This window comes from Rhinolophus sinicus, chromosome 14 (genome assembly GCF_057876585.1).
Source record: "Rhinolophus sinicus isolate RSI-liver-muscle chromosome 14, RSI-T2T, whole genome shotgun sequence".
In the NCBI taxonomy this organism is placed as follows: Eukaryota; Metazoa; Chordata; class Mammalia; order Chiroptera; family Rhinolophidae; genus Rhinolophus; species Rhinolophus sinicus.
Window position 1 is genome coordinate 104,325,876 of NC_142514.1, and position 20,930 is coordinate 104,346,805.

Genomic DNA, 20,930 nt, shown 5'->3' on the forward strand with positions numbered 1-20,930 from the left:
GGGTAAAGAAACGCACCAATGGAGCTTTCGTTTAAATACAGAGCAGGGAAGCATTGTGCTCCATTGATTACAGTTTTTTTCCTGAGTGTTGTGACATTTGCAGGAAGGCTAATTTATTCAAGCATGGAAATCTTTAAAAACTTAATTAAGTTATTTCTGTGATTTTCCATGCCTTATTGTTTCGAGTTCACATTTACTTTCATCCTCGTTGATAAAAAATAAAGTGGGGAGAGGGGATAGGGAGGGAAGAAAATGAGAAAAATGATCTCACAGAACCTCCCAGGACTGTTTCTAGATCTTCCATTCTCCCGCCAGGGGCCTCCGAGCACCTGGGCATACAGGGCGAAAAGAAGGGAAGACTATGTCCTCCCATGTCAGGATCCAAGTCAGGGCCCCAATTCCATGAAGAATGGTGTGGCATTAATGCAAGATCCTTGCCTAATCCTCCAGGCATGGTGGCACCTGTAGCAAGTTTAGGTAAGTGTAAACTTCGGCATGACTTTCATATAAATTACTGCTAATCACATAACACTTGGCTACTTTCCTCCAGAGCAAACTTGATACTGCTGTTTATAGGGCATCATAGGGTGGCAGGGTGGGATAGGGAAGGAGGCAAGATTGGAATTCAGATAGCCAGTCCAATTCTCTAATAGGCCAGTTCCCAGGCAGCTGTGCTGCTAAGAAATAAGACCTTAGGCTTCATCCAAGTCTTGGTTTTCTCCAGAATGTGCCCCAAATCCCTATAAGCTGTGTTCACTGCTTTCTTTTTCAGAGAGTACCAAAGATGGTCCCTTCCTTCACTTAATTATAGATTGGCTAATGGCCCTGTCATGCCTGGTGGCATGCGGGGTCTCTGGTCCCGCTCCCCACATAAGAATGCAGGACATGTTGAGGCCAAAAAGGAACACCCACGGAGCCATAGATACCGGAGTCATACCACTATGGTCACAGTTGATGGCCACTTACTACCTGAACCAGCACCTTTCCACGTGAGGCCAAGAGCCTGGAAACTGCACTCCTGGCTCGGTCCCCACACTCCACCCCTACAGTGTCTCGCCTCACAATCTACGTGACAAGCATCTTCCACAAGGGGCCCTGTGCGAGGAGCCTGGAGGTGAATGCAACATCCTGGACACACCCAGGCTGTCGTGCAGGGAGGCCTGCGGGTTCTCTGCTCCCGCTCCCCACATAAGAACGCAGGACATGGTGAGGCCAAAAAGGAACACCCACGGAGCCATAGGTAGGGGAGTCATACTAGTATATTCTCGCTGGCGGCACTATACTCTCACTGGAGGCTGGATCCACACTGTCCGCAACCAGCCATCCTAACTGCAATCCGCGCTTGCCAGCCCAGCCACCATCTTCCTGCTAGTCCCCGTTTTCCCTCTCTGCTAGCGTAGCCACAGCAGTTATATTAGTGGCCAATGGCTCACTGGTTACAGCTGACGGCCAACTAGCCACAGCTGATGGCCATCCAATCACAGTTGATGGCCACTTACTACCTGAGCCAGCACATTTCCACATGAGGCCAAGAGCCTGGAAACTGCACTCTGGGGTTCTGTCCCCACAAGGACTCTGTGGTTAAGTTCATTCTCACGGGGGATAAGTGTCTTGGTGGGTTGACTAGAGGGCGAGTAGGAAGTAGAGGCGCAAGGGATTTCATGTCAGGACAGGATGATGGGGGCAGCAACACCTCTCAGTTGCTAACACAGGAAGGCTGAGCAGGTGGGATTCAAAGGGCTGCCTAAATTATAAAGGATAGGTGGTGTGATAAGTGAACTTATTTATAGAGTAGGAAAAAAGTAGTTGAAAGAAGGAAGCAGAGAAGACCAAAACCTGGTCAATTCCCAAGTAGATGAAGAGGCCACAGAAGGGCTGGGGATGGAGAGAGCGAGGGACATCTTCCCCAGAAGGAGCAAAGGAAGACAGCTGGGTCCCAGCATGTGCCCAGGTGTGCTCATTGCCTTCCTGCCTGGGCTTACTGGCTTGGGCCCCTTCCTGCAGGTGGTCCCCACTCAGGAGGTGGGAACAAGAGCCCTCCGTTGAGGGGCTCCTTCAGTTTCCTTTCCTGGTGCTTTAGCCTTAATCTCAAAACCGCCTCACAGAGGAAATGCAGCCCCTCAGGGTGTCTCTGGAGTCCCTTCCTTTGATTAAAAAGGAAACCCTCCTGCTGGGTACAAGGTGCTGTACATCCTGCCCCGGTCCCTAAATGAACTTCTCTGCTTTTTCCAAGACGTCAGACTCCTTCTCCTGTGTGGGCCACCACCCAGGTCATCAGCATTCTGATGACATTTGCACATATTTTTTAAGTCATTAGTCTCTGCCAGATACTGTGAGTCAAGAACTTTAATAGGAGAAATTTATGGCTTGTCTCCTCCAATCAACACAATAATTCATGGTTGTGTTGAATGCGCCACACTAATGGATATTGCTATCAACTGGGTGTGGGGTTTTTTCCCTCCTCAAATTCATTAGCTCGTCCTCCTGTTCCACCAACAGGAGCAGCAGCCATTTCCCTCCACCCCGGCTAACTGCCAACACAGTGGGTCTCGAAGTATGGTTCTTAAGAGGTCTCCGGGGGTCTGCCAGCTAATCCAAAGGAAAGTCATACAAAAGTGCCTTTTCTTAAAGTGCAATCTTCAGAACAGATTTAAATCTATATTAAAAAGGCCCAAAATGAACACTTTCAAAACTGTAAGTACAGTAATGGTTATTTACCCAGGCAAAAGTTTCTCTGGACCATTATAAAGTTTTTGTAGTAATAAGTGAGTACAAGAGAGATGCCTGAACCCTGGGCCCTTTTCTTACTCTGCTAAGCTCTGGGATGCTTGGGGAGCCCTGTTATCGAAGCATCAGCCTGAAGTAAGGCAACCAAAATTTCAGGGTTCAGAGAGAAATGGTGCTGGCTGTCAGTCCATCCATCTCATTCCAACATCAGGAATGCACAAAGAAATAAATAAAGATAAAATTTAAAAAATCAATGAAGATGGAGGAGACATTTATCAACTGGTTATACAGAAACAGAAACCCAGAAGGCTGAGGCTATCTGGACACCTTCATCCCGAGCAGCTTCCTCTACTGTCAGCACCAACACAAAAAGTGGGCCCTGTGCTAAATGGCACAACACTGTACACGGTAACTACCATCGCCCAGACCCTAATTCTTCAAAGCTTACCATCCAAAGTTGGGAGGCTCAGAGCATCCCCTGGAGAACTAAAGAGGAAAAGGACAACAACCAAACAAAAGGATCTCTGGGCATGTTAGCCACTGGGTGAATTTCTACCATAGTAACAGGAAATGGGAGTGCAGACCATTCCTCAAGCCCACTGGAACCCTACTTCTCTGCAGGGTCCCTTCTGTTAGTGTCTCCTTCGTTCACACATGCTCTTCTGCGAGTCAATGGAAACTTGAGGTACAATGTCGGGAGAGGACACCATCAAGACCATTCGTTGGGCTCTAACTGGCTGCTTTGTTTCTGGGTCGGCCTGTGAGCCAGCCTGCTGCTGGCCTGCTCTTCCATCCTCCATGGCCCATCTTGCTCCAGGAATGACTGATGGATTTCCATGATCCCCACACACTGTCTACTTTTTCCACTAGAACAAAACTATTCTTTGTCTTCGCCCCACCACGCAACATTTGAATGTAACACTCTAAACTTCTGCACCCTCTGAACTTCTGCACACCTCCTGCTTCTCCCCATCTCTCTACACCTGTGGTTCTTAAACTTTAGCGTGCATCAAAACCACCGGAAAGGCTCATTGAAACACAATGCTGGACTGGGGACAGAGCTTCTGATTCAGAGGGTCTGGTGTAGGGCCTGACATTTGCATTTCTACAAGTTTCCAGGCAATGCTGATGCTGCAAGTCTAGCAACCACACCTTGAGAACCAGCACTCTATGAGTCTTACTTCTTCCTCTCCAGGCAGTTTGGGGCACGAAGGGTGTAAGCTTCTCTCTATATTGGATGCATCTCACCCTTGAGTTGCCCCAAAAGGCCATGTTCTCCTCACCTCCGAGTCACAGTAACCAGTTGTGCTCACGTTTCCCTCTCCTCTGAATTTGCTGCAGCCCAGCCCCTGCTGCTTCACAGTCGCCTGGACACCCCAAAGCTTGTCTCTCCACCCACACACGTGGCTTTTTGCCTTTTGCTTTTCTCTCACTGCCTGTGTGTCTTCACATCCATCTCTGTCTGCCAGATTCTCACATCCAGGCTTCCTCTGGCATCTATCCATCGTCCTCATCCATCTAACTGTGCAGATATTTACATTTCTAAAGCCCAGTGTGTTTTTATGATTCCTCCTACTTCAGCCAAACAAGGATTTTCCTCTCAAATCTACTCACAGTTAGATTATGGGGAGGGGGAAGTGTGGACACTGTGCTCATTGGAGTAAAAACTCTTGAGGCTATTTACTCATCAAGAACAAAGTGGGGTTTCAACAGGGACAGAGAGCAGACAAACCAGTACCATGTCTCGGGCCACCTGTCCCACTGAGGGACAGATGAGAAAACAAAGTCTGGTTGGTTGAGTCCTATAGATCCTTTTAATCATTTTGAACTGACTTGAAAACCCCTCCCAGAGCCTTGTCACACATATTTATTTGCAACACTCAATGACCAAGAGAAAACAAAAAAAGCACATATATATATATATATATATATATATATATATATATATATATATATATATATTATATATTCCTTCCTGGAGCGTAAAAGGGTAGTGGCTGAGAGTGTGCACTCTAGTTTGGGATGGTCTGGTTTGAATCCCAGCTCTGGCCCTGACTAAACATGATCATGAACAAACATCACACCTCTCTAATCCTCAGTGTCCCCATCTGCAAAATGGGCATGATACCCCAGGGCAGTGTCCAGAGAATTAAATGGGGTAACATTCCTATACTTAACACGTATGGCTCACACATAAAAGAACTCAGTAAATGCTACTAACATTATTATCCCCCGGTGCACCCGATCTTGGAGCCTCAGAATGTGGGTATAGACATTGGTCAAAACCATGGGTGGGTCACTTCTACCAGAGACTAATACCACATTAGACTAGCAAATCCTGGGGTTTCTCTGTTAGACAATAGCCATTTCCCATTTTGCCCTGAGCAGTCAATCCCTCAGCACTTAAGTTAAAAGCTTTGTGCTTTGGTTTTTGCCTTGTTTTGTTTTTTAAATAGAAAAAAAAAAAATCCTATTCTTGTCTGTCCAGTGATTTTTTTTCCAGCAAAAGAGCAAGTCAGCACTAAGAATTTTCCTTGGTCAGCAAAATGTATGTTTCAGTGCGACAATTTTGGAGAGTTTGAGGAGGCACTAATGAGAAGGAAAGTTAGGGTTTGGCTGTGCACTAACTAATTTTCCAGGTCTCCCAGAGATTCCTTAGGAATAATTTCTTCTCTTTCCTTCTACATCCTCCACTCCCTGCCACCCATAGAATCCATCTGTAAGACAGGCCAGGGGATTCAAGAGAAGTCAGATCAAAGAAAAGCAATTCTCCCAGCCACAGCCTGAGGTCTGATGACCTGAAAGTTGCAGCCCTCCCATGGACACTGGGACCATTTCTTTGAGGGCCTATATTCTGTGCATGTGGCTTTCCACAGCAGGGAAAGTTTAGATTATCTCACCAGTCATCCACCCATCATTAAGGTGCTGTCCAGGAATGTCCTACTCAGGACTTGGCTCTCTAGCCACAGGAAGGACATGCCAAGATCTACTAGCCATTTGTCACACCAAGGCTTACTGGCTTGGAAGCCTTCCTTCAGGAGATCCCAATTTAAAGGAGATGGGAACAAGAACCCTCTACCGAGGGGCTCGCTAACGTTTACTGGCTTTTATCTGCCATGTCACCAAGCAGTGTGTGGTAGACACCTGTTGTCTCCTATCAGGGCAGCCAGGCTTCAGAGTGGCTACAAAGCCTAGCCTCTCAGGCTCCTGGACTGCAAGGGTCCCTCTACCCCCATCTCTACCTCTAGAAACCTGAAAATCAGAATGGTGTGGAAAGAACACAGGTAGTGGACCAGATAGTCCTGATTTAAAATCCAGGTTCTGCCATTCTGATGAATTAAACAAGTTACTTAATGTCATTGCATATCACTGTTCTCATCTGGGATACGGAGATAGTGATTCATACATCACAGAACTGTTCTGAGGATTAAATGTGTTCCACGGAAGCAACTAGCGTGAGTGTATAGTAGGCACCCAATATCTGTTGGGCTTACCCAATAAATTGTAGCTCTTGTGATTATTCAAAGTCAATTGCAATACTGATAAGTTTATCTGTCACTGGAGTTGGAAAAAGTTCAAATTCAGCAACCTAAGTACCTTCAGCTATAACTGACCTGAGTGTGTTAGAAAGCAAGTCCAAAGTCATCCGCTGCTGCTCTTGCTGCCCCAGCTAATCTTCAAGTGCATTTGCATTCCTTTGCTGTGAGCTGGCCTGTGCATATGGAATACATTTTCTCTGGGTGTCTCATCGTTAACATTTTCATTTCTGCTTAGTGTCAGGCACTTGCACGTCACTGGTCTTCCAGAGCACTAGCCCGCCTTTGTGTAGCCTTGCCCTGTTCTTTCATTTCCTGATCAGCCAGGACGCATTCCTGGGCAAGAGCTCTGGAATAGTGGGTTGTACATGGAAGTTCAACATACTTTGCGTTTGGAGAAGGATGAATCTAGGATGACTCAAGCCCCACTTCATACACACGTGCCCTCTTTCCCTGCCTAGTACCTGTATCTGCCTGGGGATCAAATTCAGGCTTCTTTCCTTCCCGGGTTTTCTACGTCTCCCCACATGTAGATTTACTACGTTAAACTCTGCCAATGAGCACAAAGAAGTTAGCTGGCACGTTCGAAGCTCATGCTCTCAGTAAGCTGAGCATGACTCTGGAAAGATGACCTTCTATTTAAAAGAATATAATAACTCAATGTTGGCAAATGGGCAGCGAAATGGGTACTGTCATAGCCATTGATTGATAGAAGTGCAAATTGGTGTAACATTTCAGGTGGGGAGTGCGGGTGAGAGGGAATTAGTCAACTTGTAACAAGAGCCTTTGAAACACTGAATCCACTTCGAAGAAAGTGTCCTAGAAAATCATCATAAATGTGGTCAAATATTATTGTGATAGAAAGATGTTCATTGTAGTAGTGTTTATAATGGTGCAAATTTGCAAACAATCTGAAAATCCAACATGATTAACTCATAATATATAGATATAGATAGATATAGATATAGATATAGATATAGATATAGATATAGATATAGATATAGATATAGATATAGATATAGATATAGATATAGATATAGATATAGATATAGATATAGATGTGTATGTATATATATATATATATATTCTGCACGTACAAGAGGTGCTCAAGTAGTTACCATCGGCATCCAGACACTTCTCATTACGGCGAACTACTGCTTGAGCAACGTTGACCAAAGTGTCCACTTGTATACATTTCTTGGCACCCCCAGTGTGTGTGTGTGTATGTGTGTGTGTGTATCTAAAGAATAAAATACTATGAGACTATTTTTAAAAACATAGAATGATGTTTAGTAGGGTGGGGATAGACTCATAATATAATCTAGAGTGAAAAAAGATAATAAAAATGCAAATATAATTCCAATTTTATTTAAAAATTTATATACAAAAAAAAAAAAAAAAAGATTGGAGGGAAATTCCCTGAAATAGTAACAGTAACTTTCTTTGGTGGTGTTATTGTGGATGAAATCCTACTTTCTTTTGTAGGTTTTCTATATTTCCTATAACAAATGTGTTATATCAGAAAAGAACGACAACCATGTAAACACAAATGATACCTCTCTCTCCTGAATCCATGACCACACTAGATGAGGCAGGCTTGCTCCAGGAACCATCTTCAACCTTGACCTCTTATGGTGGGGCAAAGGAGATGCTACTTGGTCCTAAATGGCCTCGTTCCACTCCCTGACAACCACATGACCAAAGGTGCCTGAATGGACAGAGCTGGCCTGGCCATGATCTCCTGCAGCCCTGCACTTCCTGGGAGCCTTTTCTAAGCCTCCTGTTAGCAGGCTTTCTTCCTGTCTATTAGGTCACTGCAGATTGATTCATTTCACTTCACTGTGGTTTACAATTTGCAGTTCTTGACCCTTACATTCTCCCCTGGTGCTGGAGCCATGTTTCTGCAATACATACAAACCAATGGCAGCAGGCAGCAGATCAGCTGCAAGCCTTGTATCCTCACAGCCTCCCCAGCAGGCTCCTTGCCCTCTTCCTTCCTCTCTGTCCCCATCCAACATCCACACACACAAGGCTGCTTCTTTAAGAAGCCCTATGGGGTCCTATCCAAGATACATAGGGAAGGGAAGGGCAGGCTGAGACCTGACCAATGGGAATTTAATTCTGTGCAGCAAAAGTCTTTATGTCAAAAAAAAAAAAAAAAAAAAAAAAAAAAAAGTCTTTATGTCTGGTGAAACTATGAAACAAGAGGCCCTAATTGCAGAGTACACAAGGTCTGGATGTTACGCCTTACCCTTCAACATGGAGCAGGAAACTCAACATTTCTTTCCCAGGTTACCATTCTGGGTGAACTCAAAAAGCTGAAACATTCTGGGCTTCTGATTTAAGGTGGCACATTTGCAGAATAATCTTTTTTTACCAGTAATATCATAAGAAGAAATCCCTAGGAAATAGAAGTTTATCCTTCTGTCCCTTGTTGCGATTCATGAAAAAACCCTGAATTTTGTCCACTCAACAACCTTCAAGGCCTTTGGCCACATGGTCCCCACAACCCTATCTTCCTGGTCTCTTACTTCTCCTCAATGTGGACTCCAGTCCATAAAATACACTGTCCCTACTCTCTTCCTCTGACATCTTTTTCAATTGGTCCTTTTTCGTCCCCTTCCAGCATGAATATTTGTACAACAGCAACTAGACACAGAGGGAAGGAGCCTGAATTCTAATCCTGGCTCTCCTGTTCACTAGCTTAAAACCTCAGGCCAGTCATTAGCCTCCCTGAGCCTCAGGTTTCTGTCTGAAAATATACAGGCTGAACTAAAAATGAAACACCTTTCCAGTTCTCGCTTTCTCTAGCACTTCTCCTAACCAACTCAGAAGCCTTTTCTGAGTGAACCTGGCCCCAACTCTGATGCCCACGGGCGCCCTCCGTAATGGTGTTCACAGGGTAGAGGAAGTTGTTCTGCATTTCCTTCATCAGTTTGCTCAAGGTTTGTGTTTGTTTATTTGTTTGTTTGGCTTCTCCTGTCTGGGTACAAAGTACCTTTGAAGCAATGACTGTATTTCTTCACAATCTCCTTATGCTGTGTGCAGAACACAGGAAACAGTCAGGCAAGGTTGTTAGTTCTCTGACTAATGCCTACCCTTCAGGCAGACTTGAAAGGGGACTCATTTAAATTTGGGTTCCCTGCCAGAATTGTCAGGCCTCGGTGGCCTTGGGAAATCACCAAGGAAGAAAATCACTATTTATCCTAAAAACTCTGGAATCGGCACAGGCTGCCACCATTTCCAAACCTCTGCCTGGCCTCACATGGCAGCATAAATTGCCCTGTCCAGGCCTTTCCCAGGGTCATGGTCGCTCCTAGAGAAGAGTGGGCCTATGCTCCCTGCTAAGATGGACCATTCCAACCTGGAGCCTGTATTCTCCAACATACCATGTTTCCCCGAAAATAAGACCTAACCGGAAAATAAGCCCTAACATGATTTTTCAGGTTGACATCCCCTGAACATAAGCCTTAATGCGTCTTTTGGAGCAAAAATTAATATAAGACCTGGTCTTATTTTGGGGGGAAAATGATAGATTAGCTGGAGAGGTGCTGACCTGGAGGCAGATGTGGATGTGAGATGCATTATATTCTGAAAGCTGCAGCTGTCTCTGCTGTGTGAGCCTGAGGAAGTCATTTGACATCTCTGAGTCCCATACTCCATTTCTCTGGAATGGACATAACATTAACCTTGAGACTTACATGTAATCAGTTATGTGAGCATGCTTTTAAACAGTGTGACTATTATATATTTTTCCCATATTGCTTCACTGGTGTCCAGAAGCATCTGGCCCAATATTGCCCTTCTTTCCCTCCCATAAAACACCCCCTTTCTACAAGGGCACTGTCAGGTGAGCTACATCAACAAGGGAGAAGCATTTTTGCTGATACACAGAATTGGAACTCACACCATATCTTCCCACTGAAATGCTGGCATTTGGGTGCTGGGGACAGAAATGGATGTATTTAGTACTTCAGATGTGTGTGAGTTAAATAGATTTTCTAAGAGTTTCCTGAAAACCTCCCCCTACATTTAGTGCTTTTTCTATGGGAGAAAAAACATTCCAAAAGCATAGTAACTAGCTTACAAGCAAATCTTTGGAACCCTGCCCATCTGTAAATAGGGTTCTACCTGTGTTAAATCACCTTCAGATGCAGCCATTCTATGCCAACCTGGTGGGCTAATGACACGTTTGCAGATCCCAGCATGTCTGTAATATTACCAGCACAGGTGTGGTCTCCTGCCTCCCCTCGTAGGGAAGGAAGGCATGAAAGGGAAGAAAGCACAGTCACCTCCTTGGCCCTCTGTCCTGCAGTAGGTCAGCTGCCCACACAGGATCTTCAGGGGCTGAGAGTTCTTTTCTGGTGAAGGACCGTCTGCAAAGACAAATACGTTTTTAAAGTCCCAGGTGAAAGGTAAGCTCAGAATAGACACTTATTTCTCTGCCGGAAACAGAGAAGCAGATCCCCACCCTAAAGGCAGGATTGAGGAGGCAAGAGGGAAGGGTGTTGGGACCCCGAAGCCCTCAGTGGATTACACAGCGGCTCTGCGTGAAGCCAAGAATCTTTAAAGAGGGATCTGCACTGCTTCAAAAAGCTGGCAGGTTCTCAGTTCCACTCCTTGCCTGGCTGGGAGAGATGCCCAGCGGGCCCTCCAACCCAGTTTTCTTCTCTCCCACGGCTAAGACCAAAGATGCAACTTGCCTGGTTGTATGCTGTAGGCTGAATTGTGTCCCCAAAAGTCATATGTTGAAGTCCTAACCCCCCGGTAGCTCAGAATATGATTGTTTGAATATTTGGAGATGTGGGTCTTTAAAGGGATATTAAGATTAAATGAGGTCCCTAGGATGGGTGCTAATCCAATATGAATGGTGACTCAAAAGGAGATCAGCACAAAGAAAAGATCAGCTGAAGACACAGGGAGAAGATGACCACATACAAGCCAAGAAGAGAGGCCTAAGAAGGAACCAACCCTGCAGACACCTTGATCTTGAACTTCTAGCCTCCAGAACTGCAAGAAAATAAATTGCTATTGTTTAACTGTGAAACTTTGTTAAGGCAATCCTAGCATATACACTGCAGAACAACATCAGAGGCAAATCAGAAAAAAAGTGAGATGCAGGCCCCAGGAAACTGAACTCCCAGTCAAAGCACCAGCCAGACTTAAATAGAGGTGGTCAAAACACTTCTAGCCCCGATGGGGCTGTAGAGTTTGCCCCTGTCTCACCCTCATGCGTAGGCCAGAGGCTCCTGGCTCCTTCTTCCTTCAGCTCCAGCAGGCCTGCCCTGACCCTGGGCTCACCCAGTACAGCATCTGCCTGTTCCACTGTCCTCACGAAACAGGCCTCAACCCACAGAGGGAGTCGTATGCAAACCAGAGGAATGAGGAAGAAAAGGGAGAAAAGATGGCAGCAAGTAAACTCTTGTCAAGGCCCGGGTTTGGGGAATATACTCCATGAGATGTCTCTCCCACTGCTCTTAGCCTGGGAGGCAAGCAGCTTCTAGTACTTCAGGCCCATAGAGCGCTCAGCTGAAAAGGGAGGGTGTTTGTTTCATGAAGACTATTTTTAGAGCGTTTTAGGTTCAGAGCAAAATTGAGGGGAAAGTCCAGAGAGACATTCTCCCAGAAACTCCCTACCCTTACATATGCATAACCTCCCCCGTTATCATAACTCCCACTTGAGTGGGATATTTATTACCACTGAGTTGTTTTTCAACCCAATTTTTTTTTCTAGTGGCTAAACACCACTTCCTTTACTTATCCACTGACCTCCGTCCTCAGTTTACTCTGTTTTCAATCAAATACACTTCTATACCAGTCACAGCACCTTTTCTTAAACAATCATAAGCTCAGATAACCTAATAGTAGTACCTTTTTTTTTTTTTTTTTAACATCTTAGCTGTGGGAAATAGCCCCATATTTGGCTTTTGCCCAGGTTGCTCTCCAGTTAGACCACTAACTTGATACTCCAAATTCTTTTTTTTTTTTTTTTTTAAGATTTTATTGGGGAAGGGGAACAGGACTTTATTGGGGAACAGTGTGTACTTCCAGGACTTTTTTCCAAGGCAAGTTGTTGTCCTTCCAATCTTAGTTGTGGAGGGTGCCATTCAGCTTCAAGTTGTTGTCCTTTCAGTCTTAGTTGTGGAGGGCGCAGCTCAGCTCCAGGTCCAGTCGCCGTTGTTAGTTGCAGGGGGCACAGCCCACCATCCCTTGCAGGAGTCAAGGAATTGAACTGGTAACCTTGTGGTTGAGAGCCTGTGCTCCAACGAACTGAGCCATCTGGCCACCTGGGAGCTGAGGGGCAGCTCATTGACTTCATTCTAGTTGCAGAGGGCGCAGCTCGCTGGTCCATGTGGGAATCGAATCGGCAGCCCTGTTGCCCAGAGCTCGCGCTCTAACCAACTGAGCCACCTGTCTGCCCAGTAGTACCATTTTTTAGAATACTTACCATATGTCAAGCACTGTGCTGGTCATTTTAGTCACATGACTTCTAATCCTCACAATCACCCTTGCTGGTGGGAAAGACAAGTCCCTTCTTAAAGATGAGAAAACTGAGGCACAACCAGGGAAAGGAACTTGCCCACAGTCAGGCAGCTGGTTGGAGGCCGAGCAAGGAGAGAGAGCTAGCTAGCTTCATCAGATTCGTTCACTTTGCACCTCCCACTCTGTCACTCTGATGAGAAAGTATACCTATGAAAGGTCATTTACATTGTGAAATGCTATACAATAAAAAGTGTTATTTTTTTCCAATTCTTATTGTTAACTAGGAAACATTGAGAGAGAGAGAGAGAAAGAGAGAGAGAGAGAGAGAGAGAGAGAGAGAGAGAGAGAGATCCAACAAACATAGAAATCCCATATCTAAAACCAAGATCTGATCCCCAACTTAAAAACCTTCTGCATTTCTGTTTTGCCTGATGGCAAAATCTAAATTCCTTTGGAGAGGGGAGCTGTTCCCCAACGCATGCTGTAGTGGCACTCTGCACCTTTCTTTCATAGCACCTAGAATAATTTGAAGTTATATATTTGGGTGATTGTTTGATTAACGTCTGTCTTTCTGCACTAGACTGAAATGCTATAGGTAGCATGATCATATAATTTATAGTCTAAACAGAAACACTTTTGAAAGTAAAAGGAGGTGCTAGTAATAATTATTCTGGAACAAAAAGGAAACTGGGACATGTGGCTATTTCAAGTAGGAAACAGACAATGGTTTCCTTGCCATTATAGACACAGTGCCCAATTCTATACTTGGCACATAGTAGCTGCTCATTAAATAAATGTGCTGATTGATGTAATATGTCTTTCAAGATTTCTCACAATAGTGTCCCACCATATCTTTCAGACCTTATCTTTGCAACTTCCCACATAGCCCAACCCTAGACACATAAGGGTCTCCACTTAGCCCGTCTTGAACACACCATACACTCTCGTCTCCAAGCTGTCATGACACCACTACCTCTACTGTCATGAAACCACAATGTCATCCCCCAGACTCCTCCTATCCAAATCCTCCTGTCTTTAAAAGTCTTCTCAGCTCAGATATTTTCTCTTCTCTGAAGTCTTCCATTTCCCAGAATATACCTCTCTAATTATGTACACCCCACTTCATCACAGTGATTTATATGTCCTGTCCCTCACTAGACTGAGCTCCTCCAGGTGGGAGTACGGGTTTCATTCATCTCCCCAGGCCCATCCTGGCGGCAAACACAGAGGAGGCATAGAATAAGGCTTGTTGAAAGAGTCAGGAAAGGTGAAGCATCCTCTAGGATGTCAGCAAGAAAGATGATAAACGAGTGACCTTGCATTCTGAAATAATCACGTTTATGTTGCTGAGACTAGAAAATTGGTCACCTCCTCACATCACACAGTGCTGGGCACATAGCAATCACACCATCAATTATTATTATTATTATTATTATTATCATTATTATTATCAATCGTTCATGTTGCTATGTCCCTTCATCTTTGTCCTTCCTGTCTTCTGCAGCTCTAATGTCAAGTCTCCACAGTTTCCTCAGGCTCAGTTCCCCAGTAGCATTTTTTTTTCTGTTGGAACCAACCTTCTCCCTGCCTTCTGTCAGCCTGGATATATTTGAAGAGTTCTTCCTTGACAAGCAAGTCTTCCTGGCACTTCATCATGCCATATTCCTCAAAGCGCCTCTGATGCAACGCCTACTGTTGGCCTTCTTGGATCCTCCACCTTCCCCTTGGCCAGGCTGTTTGTATTCTTTAAAGACCTTTCACGTAATGCCTGTGCTAATATTTACATCCCTGCTTAATGAGGCTGGCCTCCGCTGCCCTGGGCATTTCTTAGACTCAAGCAGGATGAGGTTGCAATCGTTCCAAGCTACTCAGTAGCTATTTCCCACTCATAGCCCAAAGCATGTTAAGAGCTGGAAGTTACTTAGTGTGCAGACTGCCTAGGTGTTGGGATACGTCCAGTAAAAGATGTGCCGGGTCTAGTCTAGTTGTATATAACTATGGACTTTGGAAACACACAGTCCTGGCCTTGGAGCAATTCTATGTGATCAGTTAATGATTTAATCTCTCTAGAGCCTTACTTTTTACATTTGTAAAAGGGAAGTAAAAATATTTCTTATGGTTGGTATGAGGATTCAATGTAAAGAGGAAGGCACATAGTAATTGCTCACCAAATGGTAGCTACTTATTATTATAAAAAACCAACAAAAATGCATTTCATATCTACTATATAGAAAATGTGTATAGTGGAATTGGAGAAAGGGAGATAAAAAGATGAAGAAAACATAATCCTTGCCCTCTATTTCAAAATCAGAACGCAAAGCAAGCCATGATGACAGCCGTGAGAGATACAGACAACTGCAGTGAGAAAAGGAGCAGAGAGGAGAAGGTGGTACTGAAGGGGGCAAAGCTGAGGTCTAGGCTTGGCGTGAAAGATTGAGAAGAGCCTTGGTTTACAGCTATGATGAGAGAAAATGTTGCAGAAGCAATTATCCTCGCATAATCGCAGAAAGAGGAGGGAGAATAACCATAGTAATAACGACTGTTTTAATTGATTGCTTCGAAGGTAGGCACCATGCTGAATGGTTTGACATCATCTCGTTTAATTGCAACCACATGAGACGAGGTAGGTGCTATTATTATTCACAGTCTACAATAACTCTGAATCTCCAAAGGGAAAGTGACTTGCTCAGGATTTCAGGACTAGTAAGAGGCAGGGAAGGCCTTGCATTCAGGTCTGTCTGACCCCAACGCCAGAGCTCTTCATCCCACAGTGAGTATGCTGGGTAGGGACATGTGGGGATTATAGGGAAGATCAGTGTGGATGAAGCATAGGTGGGGCATGTACACACGCGCGCGCGGGAGAGAGAAAGAGAGAGAGAGAGAGAGACAGAGAGAGACAGAGAGAGAGAGACAGAGAGAGAGACAGAGACAGAGAGAGAGAGAGACAGAGAGAGAGAGAGAGAGAGAGAGAGAGAGAGAGAGGAGGCTTGTAGAAGGGAGGTAGGAAAACTACTGCAGAAGATTCTGGAGTCCAGGCTGAGGTAGTTGAGCTCCTTTTGAGGCCAGCTTCAGTTCTTCCTGCACATTCAACCCCAATAGGCCCCAAGGGCTATTAATAATAGCAATGGTTATGCTAATAATGATGGTGAGAACAGCCCCAGGAGGGAAAGCACCGTGCTATGGCATGCTGCCTCCACAGGAGAAGGCCCCTGACTCCCACTTTGCAGGGCTTCAGGGCCTGGCCCAGGCCTCCAAATTGACTTTGACTTCACAGAAGAGCTCAGCAAATCCTGCAAAAGCAAAATACCTGGAGGAATATCTCTCCTTCCCTGGAGTTTTGGCAAACTTATTATCCCAATGAATATCTGAGTAATTACAATCCCCTGTGATCAAAGGAGGGGTGTGTGTGTGGGGGGGGGGGGGGTCTTTCCCTTTCTTTGGCCTCTTTACAGGCCTCTCTTATCTGGAAAAAGATTTCTTAATCTACTTTCCCTAAATGCCCGGAAGGTCTACTTGCCACCGAGGCCCCAGAACTCCCTGATTGCTTTTTACTTCTCAACTGCTATCTGACCCAGCTTGAAAGTAGCATTGGTTGGAATGGGCCTTTCAGCTCAGGCCCCCCACAGAGCCCCAAAAGGAAAGAGATGGGGGTGGGAGCTGGGACTCTAGGGAACCCAGAAGAACAAAGGAGGGTCCCACTCCTCTCTGCATCTAAGAGGAAGTAGGGAAGGGTTGGAGGGCAAGGCTGGAGAATGTACTAGAAGGAGACGAGCCAGCCTGGCCTGGTCCCTCATACTGCTGACACTCTGCACCCTCTACATGCTGCCAGGCTTTCAGCCACTCTTGAAGGCCCCAGTACTGGCGAGGGTGGGGAAATAGACTTTTGGAAATTAGAAGGAAATAGGTTGGAAGTTTTCCTTTCAGTCCATGACAAGGAATCATGAGGCTGAAAGGAATTTTTGTTCAATCATCCCAGCCATCCTTCTGCTGCCATGAACCCTTCACCTATGCACCATCCAGACAAAACCATCATCTGTCTAGCTTAGGGGGTACCATCTCAGGCATGAAGACCAGCTTCCATTCTCAGCCTCCTTGTGACTCTCAGTAACAAATACTATCTTACGTGGGTCAGGGTGGGCCTCCATGGAGGGTTACATGTAATGTACCAACATGAAAGGAGGGGCTGCCATGTGGCCACAGCCCACTTACTAGGAGGAGGGAAAGGGGGCAAGGGAAGGAGCCCTTAGGGCCCAGCCTGGCCTGATGTTTGATTTAGAGACCAGGTCCTCTCTGACTCTCAATGATTTAAGAGGTTTCTACACTCCCGAAACCTAATTACCCCAAAGATTTCCATTAAGTCTTCTCAGTTTTGCTTCGAAAGAGGCTCTTCCAAGAACGCCACTGAGTTGCAGTCATTACTCTGCCGACCGCTCGCAGGGCCGTTTATTGTATTTTTATGAGGGAAATGCTGTGCTGCCTAATACATTTCCCAGGAAAGACTCTGTAGATGGGGCTCCCTGTGCCACAGCTGCTAACGGGGAAGGAGTAAAATCAATGTTGACTGGAGAACACACGTGTGTCTCCATATAAGGGGGGGAGGCATGTGCCCAATGAACACAAACAACTGAAGCCAGGTCATACACACTTATGAGACAAATTAGTCAGCTGAGTACTCCCTACCTGGGACATTTTGATAAGCATTCCAGAGGCCATCCTATCCAGCCCCCCGCCTCCAGGCAGATCTGTTCTAATTTACCCCAGACAGCATGGGTCTCTACAGCTCTGAGGCAGGCACTTTCACCGTTCCAATGGAAGACTTTTCTAGTGTTTAATAGCTTTCCTCCCATGGAGCATTTTCCTTTTGGAATTAGCATTTTTCTCCCTGGAATGGAACTTGGAAATCATATAAAGCCTCTCATTTTAGGAATGGCAGAATCCAAGGGTTTCTATCCCTGGAGAAATTACTCTGCACTCCCATAATACACACACTCATGACCTAAGAGGGGGTCAAACATCCTGCAAACTTCAGCTCAGCTAGAGCCTAGAGGATAGACCTCTGATCAAACCCAGGTCCTAGGGAAGTGTATCGATTTTCATAAAAGAATGACAACCCTACCCTAGGGTTGACGGATTCCAAATGTCTGCATGTTTGTAAAGCATATCGGTCTGTATTTTACTGGCAATGCAATAGCTGTTCTTCTGGTATTTGGCAGAGAATATAGTCTCGAACTCACGGCCACACAGTGTCCATCAAAAACCCAGCTGAGAGAAAGAAAACACATGAAAGATTACCTGAAGGGTACGCAGTGCATCCATCCCACTAGAAATATTAACAACTTCCCAGGGTTAAGCCAGGTCAACAAAGAGCTGTGTACTGGACCATGTCTCTATCGTTCCCTGTTTTCTGAGTTGAAGTGTGGTCTGTGTGGAAGGATGGTGCTCCAGGGAGCAGCGTAAAGCAGTGAGGAGCCGCTTGCATGTAAAGGTGTTGAGGACGTTGTTCATCAGGCTCACAGCGCTGTCTTCAGCACGGCCCTGGAAAGCCGCTGCCTGGTTCAAGACCGGGAAAGTGGGTTTCTCCTAAACAATCTTCTTTCCTTTCTTCCTCCCATCCTCCCTCCCTCTTCCCTTCTCTCCTTCCCTCCCTCCCTCTCCCCTCCCTTCCTTCCTTCCCTTCTTCCTTCCTTCCTTTCTCTCTCCTTTTTTCCCCTCCCATCTTATAGGCGCTGTGAATTGTGAGACCGAGCCGTTTGCCTTGCCCAGGTTGGCTGCCCAAACCCAGGATTCTAAATTACGGCCTCCCTGTAGTAGTCACTTAAGGGCTTCACGTTCTGCATGTCTAGATTAGCCTCATTTCTGATCCCCTGTGACAAGCCTGTCTGTGTTTTTCTGTTTTCATTTCCCATTTGCTTCTACTATACGTTATCTCACTCTGTTTTACATGTCGTGTAAGCCACCATAACTCCACTCTGACACAAGGCAGGTATAAGTAAGTGCATTAATGAATTAATTAATACAGCTCAAACTCTCAAACTGTGCTGCACAAACAGATAATATTTACAAAGAGGGGCATTTACCAAGCTGCTCCTGGAAGGCCTCGCAGACCTTATGGGCCTGAGCTAAAAGTCTGGAAAGATGTGCAAGATACAGGGAAGCAGAAAGAAGTGGGAAAGTAGTCTCGGTCCAAATTCTGTTTTTTTCACTGTAATCTAAGACTGCATCTTCTCATTCTTTTCTCAGCACCAGTGGAGCCCATCTCCAGTAACTTTACCCAATCTAATATCTCTTTATGAATTTGAAGGCACAGGATAAAAAAAAAGGAATTGAAAAATTATAGAAGGTAAGCACCTGAAGGAATCTGAAAAGGCATCTCATCTGACCCTTTATATTAACACGGAAGAAATGAAGGCCTAGAGAGGGCAAGTCTAGCTCCTGGATCACTTGGCCACTTCCAGCGAGTCCCAGATTGAGAACCCAGTACCCCCGGCTACCTTGACGTCTGCACCCTTTGCTGTAGCCCATGAAGCTACGTACTTGTAGTTCCCCTCAGGGAGCCTTAGTTTCATACTCACGTTAGTAAGTATGTACATTACAAACTGACGTTTTCCGTAAAATGGAGAAGTGGTAAATGGGACTTCCACTTCCATAATTTAATCCTTTCAGGGGCTTGTTAGTGGATGCACGACTTTGGGCACATTACTTAACATGGTGCTTTCACTTCCTCATCGGTAAGGTGGAGATGATAAGACAATTTCCCTCAGGTTGTTGTGAGGATTGAATCAGAAAATGCGCCTGAAGAACGTGACAAAGAGTAAGTAAGCCCTCCCAAAAATTACTTGTGGTGGTGGTGGTGATAGTTATTTCCCCATTTTACAAATGAAAAGCAGCAGCCCAGGGGAATAAAATAATTTGGCCAAAGAAACATAGCAGAAGCCCTAAGCTGCCAGCTCCAAAGTGGGGAACTTCACTCCTGGGAATCACTGGTGTGTTCAAGAATGTAGGCACTTGGATTTCCCATTTCCCATCGACTCCGTCCCCATCTCCACTCTATCTCTGGTCTCTTCCTGATCCCACAGCCTTCTTCTGACTACCAGCTAACTCCCTCTTCATAGATACCATATACCTAAACACCAATACCAATATCCAAATGCCTAAATCAAGGTGGGCACATGAGATAATAACCAAGAGCAATTGCATCATTTCTTTGGGGCTCTTCTATCTGGGACAATTTATGTGAGATCCTGATCAGAGGCAGGAGGATGGGGACAAAGTAATTTTCCAGATATCTTTCCAGGCTGAGGACTCTAATGATTTTATTTCCTTCTGGCCCAAGCTCAGACAGCCGAATCTTGTTTTGGTGCCTTGGGTAGAAACATGAACATCTGGAGCCCTTGCTGATTTCATACTTCAAAGCCTTGGAGCTGTGCCTTGCACACCAGCCCGAACCACTCTTTCTTCATCTCCCCCCTGCTCTAGACACTGGCAGACAGGAAGGGAAAGGTGTGACCTGGTGAGATAGATGGACAGAACAGAGGGGATAGTGGCCCCACAGGAATTTCTCAGGTTCTGTAGGACCACTGTTTGCCTTATAGTCAGAAAAGGAAAATGGAAACTGGCTAATAATAAGAGACTCTCCTGATGGTTGCTAGATGGGAGGGAGGTTGGGGGTTACGGGAGAAGGTGAAGGGATTAGAAAGTACAAATTGGTAGTCACAAAATAGTCAAAAGGATGTGAAATACAGTATGGGAATATAATCAATAATGTTGTAAAGATTATGTAGGATGCCAGATGGGTACTGGACTTAATGGGAAGATCATTTCATAGGTTATATAAACGCCTCACCACTGTGCTATACATCTGAAACAAATATAAAATAATACTGAATGTCAACTCTAATTAAATACATTTTATATATATATATATATATATATATATATATATATATATATATATATATATATACAGTCATGGAATGTAAAGTACAGCATAGGGAATATAGTCAATGGTATTGTAATAGCTATGTACAATGCAAGATGGGTAGTAGACTTGGGGGGGCTATCACTTTGTGAAGGGTGCAAATGTCTAATCATTATGTTGTTTTGTATACCTGAAACTAATATAAAGTAATAAAGAAATAAATAAAATAAGAGACTTTCATGTTTGCTCCCATTGGCATCCACTTT

General features: G+C 45.0%; 1 long non-coding RNA gene across 4 annotated transcripts in view; it reads right to left on the reverse strand.

The window, feature by feature from the left end:
- LOC109436702 (uncharacterized) overlaps positions 1-20,930 on the reverse strand; it is a 133,482-nt gene that overhangs the window by 53,041 nt on the left and 59,511 nt on the right. For all 4 annotated transcript variants that reach the window (XR_016018703.1, XR_012497383.2, XR_016018701.1 and 1 more), the window contains exon 2: positions 10,556-10,639. This is a non-coding gene — a long non-coding RNA (uncharacterized LOC109436702). The remainder of the gene's footprint in view (positions 1-10,555; positions 10,640-20,930) is intronic.